Genomic DNA, 11688 nt, shown 5'->3' with positions numbered 1-11688 from the left:
AACCATTTTTTTTTCTAAAATAATTACATTGAAAAAAATCTCTTTTTTTATCGTGCGTTCATATCTAAATTCTTTTCCTATATGTTGAATACCTTTTTTACTTATTTTCTCTTCGTCATGAAGTATCATAATCATTGTTTTCGTATTAAGTCACCATTTCAAAATCATTAAAGGTGCACAATTGGTTCAAATACAGATTAGACTTGTATGTCAAGATGAATATTTGTAACTCAATTGAACTTAAAATAAACGTGATAACACACTTTTAACAACGACCAATAATGAAAACATGTTATCCATCATTGACTGATTACAGTAATACATTGACTTATTATCAACACACAACATATTCTCGCAGACGTGTGACATCTTTTTAATTGCATTGATCTTCTAGTATAAATAGTTTTATTATGGTCCATAGTAACTTTCATAGTTTGTACAGATACTTTCAATTATACTTAACATGGATTTTCTTAATATATTACTTTTATGACGTGTCATACCCTCTTCCCTTTTTGTTAATACAAACCAGAGGTTTACAAGAGAATGCATATGGTGATGCTGCATCTAATGCATCGTGTCTGTTTGGTGCCGAGCACTCTGTGTTACAGATCCCGTTTAATGCCAATCTTACTCCCAATTGTGAAATACATATAAAATATGAAGATTTAAGAATGAGGGTGGCTGATTATTGAACCCATTAAATATCTTGCTAAACAATTAAAATAAGTTACTTGCTTTTCTTTGCTAACTCAATGGTTTTGATTAGCAATTCATAAAGGTTCAAGATATTTCAAAATGAGTTTATTATGTGTTCCTTTTACTCAATTTGTGAGATTTGTTTTTTTTATTTTTCAAGGTAAAAGGTACTTATTAATTACAGCTGTCTTATATATACAGTTACTAATTTAAATTTAGGGAGAAATTTGTTTCGTATAGCTTTCCATACAAAAAACTTGAACTTGGACTTAGTTCAGACCTCTTAAATCGGGTAAGTGTGTACGTAATGTTGTCAACGATAAACTATAAATTATAACTTATAACTTGTATACAGCTGCCACTGTCATTATTTTTAAAAGAATTGTATGGTTTCAAAACTTTAGCGTTATTTAGTATTATAATCATTGTAACGAAACAATTTAGAGATATATAGGTTGACATTGTTGAAACCGAAAGCAAATTTTAAATTTAACGATTTCCATTTCTTATTTACATTCTTGTAATTGAATAACAATATAATTATCATTTTTTAAGTAAACAATTGTCATACATTTATCCGTGATCAGCGGAAGTGTGTAAATAAAAGTATCTATCATTGTTCATGTTCACTCATGTTGTTACCTAGCCGTATCAATATATGAATTAAATGCACTGTGTAAAAAGTGCGAATCGATGAAGTTTATCTAGACTATTAGCCGGATTTGGAAAAGGTTAGTTGAATTGATTATATTACAAGGAAAATGTCAAGATCCTTATCTTTGCCATTGAAAATAGTCTTAACTATTACTCGACCAATCTAAAACAGTCTTAACCTGTTATTGACCTGTACCTAACCAATACCCAAACGAACATGTTTTCAGACTGAACCATACTCGACTCGTTTAAAGCATTCTCAACAAAGGAGAGATCTTTTCGACCTCACTTTGTGTCCAGAGTCGTCCGTCATCGTCCGTCGTCGGTCGTCGTCGTTGTCCGTTAACTTTTACAAAAATCTTCTCCTCTGAAACTACTGGGCCAAATAGAACCAAATTTTGCCTAAACCATCCTTATTTAGTTTTAAAAATGTGTCCAATGACCCCGCCCATCAACCAAGATGGCTGCCATGGCTGAACAAAAAATTGCAGTGTTTGGCTTCAAGCTTTGACACTAAATAAAGCCTTAAGTGCAAATCTGACAAGAAACAATGTTAATCAGATCAAGTTCCATCTTCCCTTTTTTTATTATCTTGAATATTATAATTGATAGAGATAAACTGTTAACAGCAATATTTTCGGCTAAATAGGATCTACAAATAAGACAAAAGTTCAAAATTGTCAATTGACACCTTTAAGAGTTATTGTCCTTTAAAGTCAACTTTTTTTTACAAAATCTGCTTCTCTGAAACTACTTTGCCAAACTGAACTAAACTTGGCCTTAATCTAATCATACTTAGTGTGTATAATTTATGAAATGTGTCCGATGACCCGACACATCAAGCAAGATGGCCACCATGACTAAATCAAAACACCAAAAGCGCTGTAGGCAGTTAGGTAAAAAAAGTAGAGGCAAACTTGGCAGAAGTTAAGAAGAATATTGTGGAAAAATTGGTCAAAATATTTATCTCTGCTATTTCTCAAGTATTGAATAATGTTTGTACCCTAAACATGCTAAAGTTTTCACTATCCAATCCTGCCACTTTCAAAATTGTCCAATTATTTTTTTAAATTTTCAATATCTGTGATTATACACATACTGTATGTACACTGTCCCATGTAAGGGGAGAGTTTGTGCATGTCCATATTGAGGACCTAGTAATTTGGTAATTGTAGCTGTATATCATATCCATTTTTCATAATTGTTTTGTACATCAATCAGGTTGCTTTAGTTTTATTGTTTTACATTTGTAATTTACTGGTCTTTTTAAGCTTAATATGCAGTCTACATGTAGGTTTTGCTAATAATTACAAGCTGCATGGAGGAATATTCTTTCAGAATAATAATTTCAATAATGGGGTCCAGCAGTGGTGTATGGTTTAATTTAACTATATTCTAGAGTATGAGTATGCCATATAAGCAGTTTAAGTTGAATCAGCTGGTGCACCTACATTGTATGCACGATCATCAAATCATAGCTGAAACTATCTGAAGTGGTGTAATTTTCTTGTAAGTTATATTACAATAAATGCTGATGTTGTTATAATGGCCTAGCAATGATACAACATTTTTTGAAGCCTGTAAGGTTGCCTAACTATAACTGCTTACTTTCTTCATTTGAATTTTGTTGGATATATACATATATATAGTTGTCTCATAATGATGCATTGGCTATCATTCCACATCTTCTTATCTTTATAATAATTGTACATGTCTTATCTATAATCAGCTCTTAATGCAGAGACATGCTTTGCCTATTTGTTATCTTGATAATGCAAATAATACAATTAAAATAGAAATGCATTACCCGGCCATGTCCACTTGTATTTTTTTGTCTATCTGGTGAGTTAAGCCTTCTCAACTGATTTTTATAGTTCGTTCTTATGTTGTACTGTTATACCACTGTCCCAGGTTAGGGGGAGGGTTTGGATCCCGCTAACATGTTTAACCCCGCCACATTATTTGTGTATGTGCCTGTCCCAAGGCAGGCGCCTGTAATTCAGTGGTTGTCGTTTGTTTATATGTTACATATTTGTTTTTCATTCATTTTTTTTACATAACTAAGGCTGTTAGTTTTCTCGTTTGAATTGCTTTACATTGTCTTATCGAGGCCTTTTATAGCTGACTATGCGGTATGGGCTTTGCTCATTGTTGAAGGCCGTACGGTGACCTATTGTTTGTATAAATTTGGTCTTTTGTGGATAGTTGTCTCATTGGCAATCATACAAAATCTTCTTTTTTATATTAACATGTAAAATATATTCAAAGACAATGATCCATGACTGATTGTACAGGGCTGGACAATCCTTATGGAAATAAGATGTGCTAACACTTATACAACTGCTTACCAATGCAAATGCCATTAACTTTTCATAAGTTGTCCCCTTTAAACAAACCTTAACACATATCTAATTTCTAAGACAATCAATGAACAATAATGAGAGGGTGGGGTTATATAATATCCATGGAAATGAAACTTTTAAATACCAATATGTTTGCATACCAAATGGCTTTGACTTAAGATAACTGATATCTTAAACTGACATAATTATAATAATAACAAACTAATTCAAGTAAACTAGTTAAAAGTTCAAAGTCAATAGATCATGCATATGACTGAGGGGTAAGGACCAAATATCCTCTATGTAAGATGTACTAATGCTTCTTCACCTGCATGGCAATCATCATTGACTTACGACGATTGGTTTCCCTCATTATAAAATTATCAAAAGCTAAATAAAATTTCAAAGTAACATAAGCTTCCAAGTAAAAAGAGAATAATTGAGGGGGCAGGGCCAAATATCCTCAATAGAAATTGAAAGTGACAAGTTTTATACAACTGCACACCAAAATATCATTGACCGTTCACTAGTGGTTCCCCAATAACTGACCTAATCAAAAACTAATACATGTAAACTAAGTTTCAGAGTCAATAGACAATGATAAAGGGGGTGGGGCTAAATATTCTGGTAATGAGATATACAGGTCTATGCTAACACAACTGGTTACCAAATATCAAAGACCTCCCATAAACTAGACCTAATCACAAAATCACAAACTACATGTTTGTAATACATTGTTGATGCTGCCAAAACAACACATCTTTATATATATATGCCTATCTTTTTGACTCTGTCATCTTTGGCAAGACAAAAATTCCAACAAATTTAATACAAATATTTTGTCCATCTTTTTTTTAATATTTCTATATTCTTAATTTCTTAAATCAATTAATGCTGCATTTACACATAATTTTATATCAATTTGAATATTTAACATGTTTAATGTCTACTTCAATACACGTCAAAATCACTTCACTGTCCAAATGAGCTAAATTTTTAAGTCAATTAATAATATTCATTTGTTGTAACTGCTGGCAAGTTTATAAATAATTCCCGTGAGAAAGCTGAATCAAAACTTGTTGTACTAGTCGACATGATTACCCTGGCATAAACAATCTTCAAAATTGATCATATATGTAGATGAACTGGTAGGTATATGTAAATGTAAGTATCAACAGGTCTTCAATGCAGCGAGAAATTCCCGCACCCGGAGGCGTCCTTCAGCTGGCCCCTAAACAAATAAATATACTAGTTCAGTGATAAGTAACGCCATACTAACAAAATTGTACACAAGAAACTAAAATTAAAAATAATACAAGACTAACAAAGGCCAGAGGCTCCTGACTTGGGACAGGCGACAAAAATGCGGCGAGGTTAAACATGTTTATGATATCTCAACCCTCCTCCTATACCTCTAGCCAATGTAGAATAGTAAACGCATAACAATACGCACATTAAAATTCAGTTCAAGAGAGGTCCGAGTCTGATGTCAAAAGATGTAACCAAAGAAAATTAACAAAATGACAATAATACATAAATAACAACAAACTACTAGCATGCTGTTAACTGACATGCCAGCTCTAGACTTCATTTAAACTGATTGAAAGATTATGTCTTCATCATATGAATATCAGGCACAATCCTACCCGTTAGGGGTTTAGTATCATACCATCATAACATATATGAGAAGATATACCTATATGGTTCCAAATTGGGTTTCCCCTTGGGCACTTATTTTTTCGTCACCTCTTTCGCCAAAACAATATATTTTTCGCCACTTTGTTACTTTTTTTGCCAAGTAACATAAATATATCTTTCGTTTAAATTTTTTGTTCTATCCTATCCCACTCCTAAACCGTTAGTTTTTCCGTTTGAATGGTTTTGAACTAGTTATTTTAGGGGCCCTTCATAGCTTGCTGTTCGGTATGAGCCAAGGCCCCGTGTTGAAGTCCTACCTTGGCCTATAATGATATACCTTTATTATGTTATTTGGATGGAGAGTTGTCTCATCGGCAATTATACCACATCTTCCTTTATCTATCATATGGTCCGACCATACGCTACAGTTTGACCATAAGAAAATACGCATATGGTCGTGACCATACGCGTATGGTCCTATTACTCATATGGTCAGGAACATAAGCATAGGCAATTTGAATTAAGACGTACATACATATTTTGTATAAGATGAGGTGTATGTTCTTAAAAGAGTATGCATCTTAGATATTTCATGATCTATTTGTCTTGTTTCTTGTATTATTTATTTTATTGTTTAAGAAATGGAAACCGAAAATGACTAAATGCTACAACTGTGAGGAGGAGTCTGATTGTACAATATATAATAATTTGTCATACAGCAACTAAACACCATAACTTCCTTTCAGTAAAAGAAAAGGGTATAAAAAGTAGAAACTATGAATATTAATCAAGACATTACATGTTGTTCCTGGTGTCGTTCGAAGCACTGGACAATCTAGCTGGTGATAGCATATGTTATACACATTTTGTATTTGTCTATCACTGCTAAAGGATCATATTTAGGCTAATGAACTACATGTATTCATTTCATTGTTGATTTTATCTGAATTTTTTTTTAAATTTTGTGTTTAATGGCAATAAAAATTGGATGAATTAAGTGTGTGTGGTTTTTTTTATATTATTAATAGGTTTCTGTTATTAATTTCCGGAGTTCACCACAAGAAATATTATTAACCGTAAAATCAAAAGTAGCATGAAATGAAGTTAAAATGAATATGAGATCCCTGTATAATGTTCTAGACACCGTTTTGTTAAGGATCAAGTTATAATTTCTAAATGAACACTGGAAAATATTTGTATAACGCTCACCAAACAGAATATTTGCATTAAATTGAAAAAAAAATATTCATTTTGATATGTTTTTGATGACTTATTGGGAATATATAATATTGTCCTTCACTTAATTACAGTTAAAAACTAGAAAAAAGTCGTTTTGTAAAGCCTAGAATACCTTCAATTTTCTGTAAAAAAAATCCCAGACCATTTGTCTAAAAACCCGGACGAATTCACAGTTGCTCTCGAAAAAACCCGGACAATAACAAACACTGATTTATTTATTAATACAAGGAAATTGAGCTTCTTTGTTGATCAAAACATATATAGTATTCAATATAAGATGGGTAGTAATGTTAAATAAAGGCAACAGTAGTATACCGCTGTTCAAAACTCATAAATCCAGGGACAAAAAACAAAATCGGGGTAACAAACTAAAACCGAGGGAAACGCATTAAATATAAGAGGAGAACAACGACATAACACCGAAACGTAACGCACACAGAAACAGACCAAGCATCAGACAAAACACCACGAGAATAACAAATATAACAAGAAAACCAAATACATGAATTTGGGATAGACAAGTACCGTGCCACGTCTGATCTCAATATCTCAAAAATAAGAGAAAACACAAACAACTCAACGTTAAAATGCAACACACACAGAAACGAACAATAATATAACAATGGCCATCTTCCTGACTTGGTACAGGACACTTTTAAAGGGGAATAAAAGTGGTGGGTTGAACCTGGTTTTGTGGCATGCCAAACCTCGCACTTTAATGGCAAAGTTAAATATAACATTGAAATGACAACATAATATTACAGGACTACAATACAAATAAATAGGAGAACATATTAGACAAAGAAAAACATGATTAATAGATAACAAAAAGCATCAGGTTTAAAATTCAATACGCCAAAAACGCGCCTTGTCCACACAGGACTTACAAGTGACGCCCAGATATAAAAGATCGAAAGTGAAAAAAGTACAAAGTTGTACAGCACTGGAGATAAAAAGTTGAAAAGGTTTCGCCAAATACGGCATTGTTTTTATGCCCGGGATAAGAACATTCTTATTATATAGAACAATTCATGCTATTGCAAACAGTAAATTTTATCAAATGAATATGAAAGAGATATACATAAAGAAACTGAAGTATTAACTAATTACAGAAAACTAAACCCGAATACATAACGCCCAGATATAAAAGATCGAAAGTGAAAAAGGTACAAAGTTGTACAGCACTGAAGATCAAAAGTTGAAAAGGTTGAAAACTGTTATAATTACGAAATATCCGTTAATTGAACTTATCGCATGTTTTATCACTCGACAAAGCCCGAACTACACTCGAAAAAAATGGACCAAATCACTCGAAAAACCACGATCCTAGCCGGACACTTTACCTACCGTGTTTACGGTGTTATGTGTATTTTAAAAGTTAACATAGGTAAATTCCCGTTGAGTTATACAATTAGGTCAAACTGAAGTGACCTTCACAGAGCACGAGACTATAAACATGATAAATATACATCTTTTTGGTTGTTTTATTTTTATCACTTTTCTCTGTTCTAGGACATTTATCTATGATTTGTCTTATGAATAAGCATAAGCTATTGGTTTTTCTTTCACATTTGAAACTTAAATTGTTTATTTTATAGTGTATACAATTTTTACAATTGACAATGTTAAGATTGTCATGATTGTTAGTTTTGTAAATAATGTTTATAAATTTTTTACCTGTATTTGTATTTACAATCCTTTTGTAAAAATGATGAAATGCGTATTTCGTTTGAATATTTTTGTCGAGCTTGCAACTTTTGTTGCAGAAAGCTCGACATAGGGATAGTGATCCGGCGGCGGCGGCGGTGTTAGCTAACTTCTTAAAAGCTTTATATTTTAGAAGTAAGAAGACCTGTATGCTTCATACTATGTATATAGATGACTCATGTTACGAACTTTCCGTCAGTCACATGTCCAATGTCCTTGACCTCATTTTCATGGTTCAGTGACTACTTGAAAAAAAAGTTAAGATTTTTTGTAATGTTAATTTCTCTCTTATTATAAGTAATTGGATAACTATATTTGGTATGTGCGTACCTTGCAAGGTCCTCATATCCGTCAGACAGTTTTCACTTGACCTCGACCTCATTTCATGGATCAGTGAACAAGGTTAAGTTTTGGTGGTCAAGTCCATATCTCAGATACTATAAGCAATAGGGCTAGTATATTCGGTGTATGGAAGGACTGTAAGGTGCACATGTCCAACTGGCAGGTGGCATCTGACCTTGACCTCATTTTCATGGTTCAGTGGTTATAGTTAAATTTTTGTGTTTTGGTCTGTTTTTCTCATACTATATGCAATAGGTCTACTATATTTGTTGTATGGAATGATTGTAAGGTGTACATGTCTAGCGGGCAGATGTCATGTGTCCTTGACCTCATTTTCATGGTTCAGTGGTTAAAGTTAAGTTTTTGAGTTTTGGTCTTTTTATCTAATACTATATGCCATAGGTCAACTATATTTGATGTATGGAAATATTTTATTATCTTTATGTCAGTCGCGCAGGTTTTATTTGACCTTGACCTCATTTTCACAGTTCATTGCACAGTGTTAAGTATTTGTGTTTTTTTCTGAAACTATAAGTAATAGGTCAACTATATATGTTGTATAGGAGCATTGTTAGCTGTTCATGTCTGCCTGGCATGGTTCATCTGACCTTGACCTCATTTTCAAGGTTCGTTGGTCTTTGTTTAGTTATCTTGGTTAATGTTAAGTTTATGTGACAGTTGTAATAAATCTTTATACTTAGGACTATCAACATAATATCAATGATTAGTATAGAAGGCGAGACATTTCAGCGTGTGCACTCTTGTTACATGTATTCACAAGTAAAGTGTTAGCACAATTTTTTTCTATTAAAAACATACAATAGCAAGTAACATATACATTCATGGATAAATAAAATCTATTGTTTTCTTTTACATATACCCCATGAGTCATTAGTTGGGTCTTCCACGTGACTTCAAAAACAGACATTGACATGTGCCTCTTAATTTTAGCACACTCAATGTTTGTTAAACCAATACAAGTACAATTATTTATGTGTTTCATATTGAAATACTTATTCAAATCAATTTTTAAAAAAAGAACAATATTTATATACATGCATTGTAAAAGATATTTATTTTTATTTTTAGGATAAGAAGACCTCTCTGACTGGTTTTGAATGAAGGAATATGAATAGATTACTAAAAATTGGATTTTTTTCAATGAAGCTTTACTAGAAGCATTTGACAGTATGCTTAATAATGATTGTGAAAAATAAGCAGTTTCATACCAATTAAATGCTGTGTATTTTACAGTTTCTTTACTTTTTAATCCGTGATAGGTATCACTTGCCAAAATCAGAAAATTAGAATACAACGGATTACATCCTTAATATATACCAGCAATGAGAAAAGAAAAAGTGAAAAGTGCTATATATAGTGACATTTTTTAATATTTTTTTTTATATGATAAAAAATAATATCAACTAAATTGAAATAGTTTAGTGTTAATTGCAATGTTCAATATATATGATATCTACAAAACTTAAGTTAGATTTTTGTTGTTTTTGATTTTTTATTTGTGTTGTTACTGGCACCATCATGTAGTTTCTCTGTAGGCGTCACTGGAGACTTCTCTAAACCACTTCTGTTTGAAGTTTTTACTGGAGTATCTTGATGTTGGTTTCTACGTGTAGACTGATTTAGACCGTAAATGAAACTGGTGATTTGTGATTGACCACGGGAATTTCTACTTGTAGCCTCATTGGATGTATGTGATGGTTTGTTCGTTTTCCTTCGACCTGGTTTTTTTTTCGGTTTTGCTACCGGAGGTTGATTTTGTTGTTCACATAGAGGGCTCGAGCTCTGGTCCTCAGTCAAGATTGATTGTGATCTTATTGAATCATCGTAAGTGACTGTATTTGAGACAGAATCATTTTCTGCATGTGCTTCATTTTCATTTGGTTGCATAGCATCAAGGTTTCATTATTGTTTGTTAGTTGTTGTATGTTTACGTCACTCGGCTCATAATGATTTTCATGATGTGCGCTCGTGGCACCTTCTTGCTCCTGCTCCGATCGTTTCACTGGTGCATTCATTTTGCCTGTGGCCTGATTCACCACAGATTCTACACTTCCAATCATTTTCACAATTTTTGGTTGTGTGTCCAAGTTCCATGCACTTGTTGCATTTAATGTTGTCATTTTGTTGACCTCTGTAAATAACCGTTGCTCTATATTTCCCAATTGGAATAGACTTTGGAATAGCAGAGATCAATGGACCTTCACAATAAACTATTCTGTCACCAGTTTGACAGTTTGTTATGTCATTGTAACGTAACCTTTCTCTTAAGTGCTTCAAAATTACACAATTGGACCCCTCTAAGGCTCTCAAAATCTGTCCATCGTCAGCCGAGAGTGGTACATTTTTAATCCGAATTTTCACATCTGTTGAATTTTCTTGTATGCGAACTCAAGGATTCATAGAGTATATAGATATAGATTTGCCTCGAATTTCAAGACCTTCTGAAAGGAGAAATTCTTTTCCTTTTAATGTGTCAAGATAAACTCTCCACAGACCTTTAATTCTCTGAAGGCCCATACCTGATCTGTCTGGCACGACTGCACCTACAGCCTGGTACATTTCAGATATGGTTAAAAAAAAGTCTCTAGTGGCTTCTTTAGGGATATGACTAAAGACATATGATTCTTCCACAAACACAGGTTTTACTGAGGACAGAGTCAGTTGTGTGTGATTTAGGACCTCTTTTAAATACCTCGGCAAACGACGCCATATTGGATTCTTCTTGAGTGTATGATTTGGTCATGTTCACTAAAATATCTTGGTAGTTATAAATGGCAAATGCAATTTAACGAGTGAAAGATTATCATTGCTTGTAGAATTTACTATTTTAAATAATCTGCATTCAATATTCATCGAGAATTGATACTTAAAATCAATTTTTTGCTGAGCTACTCACAGACCTGTTACCTTAGTCAGGGGCCGCAACTCATCCTCAACTGACGAGGATGTTACTCATATTGCCATTCTAAACTACGACTATCGTATCATGAGTTTACAGAATAAGTTTGAGTGGTCCTTGTATCACATGGAAATAGACGCAATGATA

At 32.9% G+C, this 11688-nt stretch overlaps 1 long non-coding RNA gene across 1 annotated transcript; it reads left to right on the top strand.

Moving 5' to 3' along the window:
• The first annotated feature begins 950 nt into the window (after positions 1-950).
• LOC139525978 (uncharacterized) lies at positions 951-10108 on the top strand. Its single transcript, XR_011665071.1, has 2 exons — positions 951-991; positions 9711-10108. It is a non-coding gene; the product is annotated as an uncharacterized lncRNA (long non-coding RNA).
• Positions 10109-11688: the final 1580 nt, after the last annotated feature.

Source organism: Mytilus edulis, chromosome 6 (genome assembly GCF_963676685.1).
Source record: "Mytilus edulis chromosome 6, xbMytEdul2.2, whole genome shotgun sequence".
In the NCBI taxonomy this organism is placed as follows: Eukaryota; Metazoa; Mollusca; class Bivalvia; order Mytilida; family Mytilidae; genus Mytilus; species Mytilus edulis.
The sequence above is the reverse complement of the archived record's forward strand: the minus strand, read 5'-3'. Positions and strand labels throughout refer to the sequence as shown.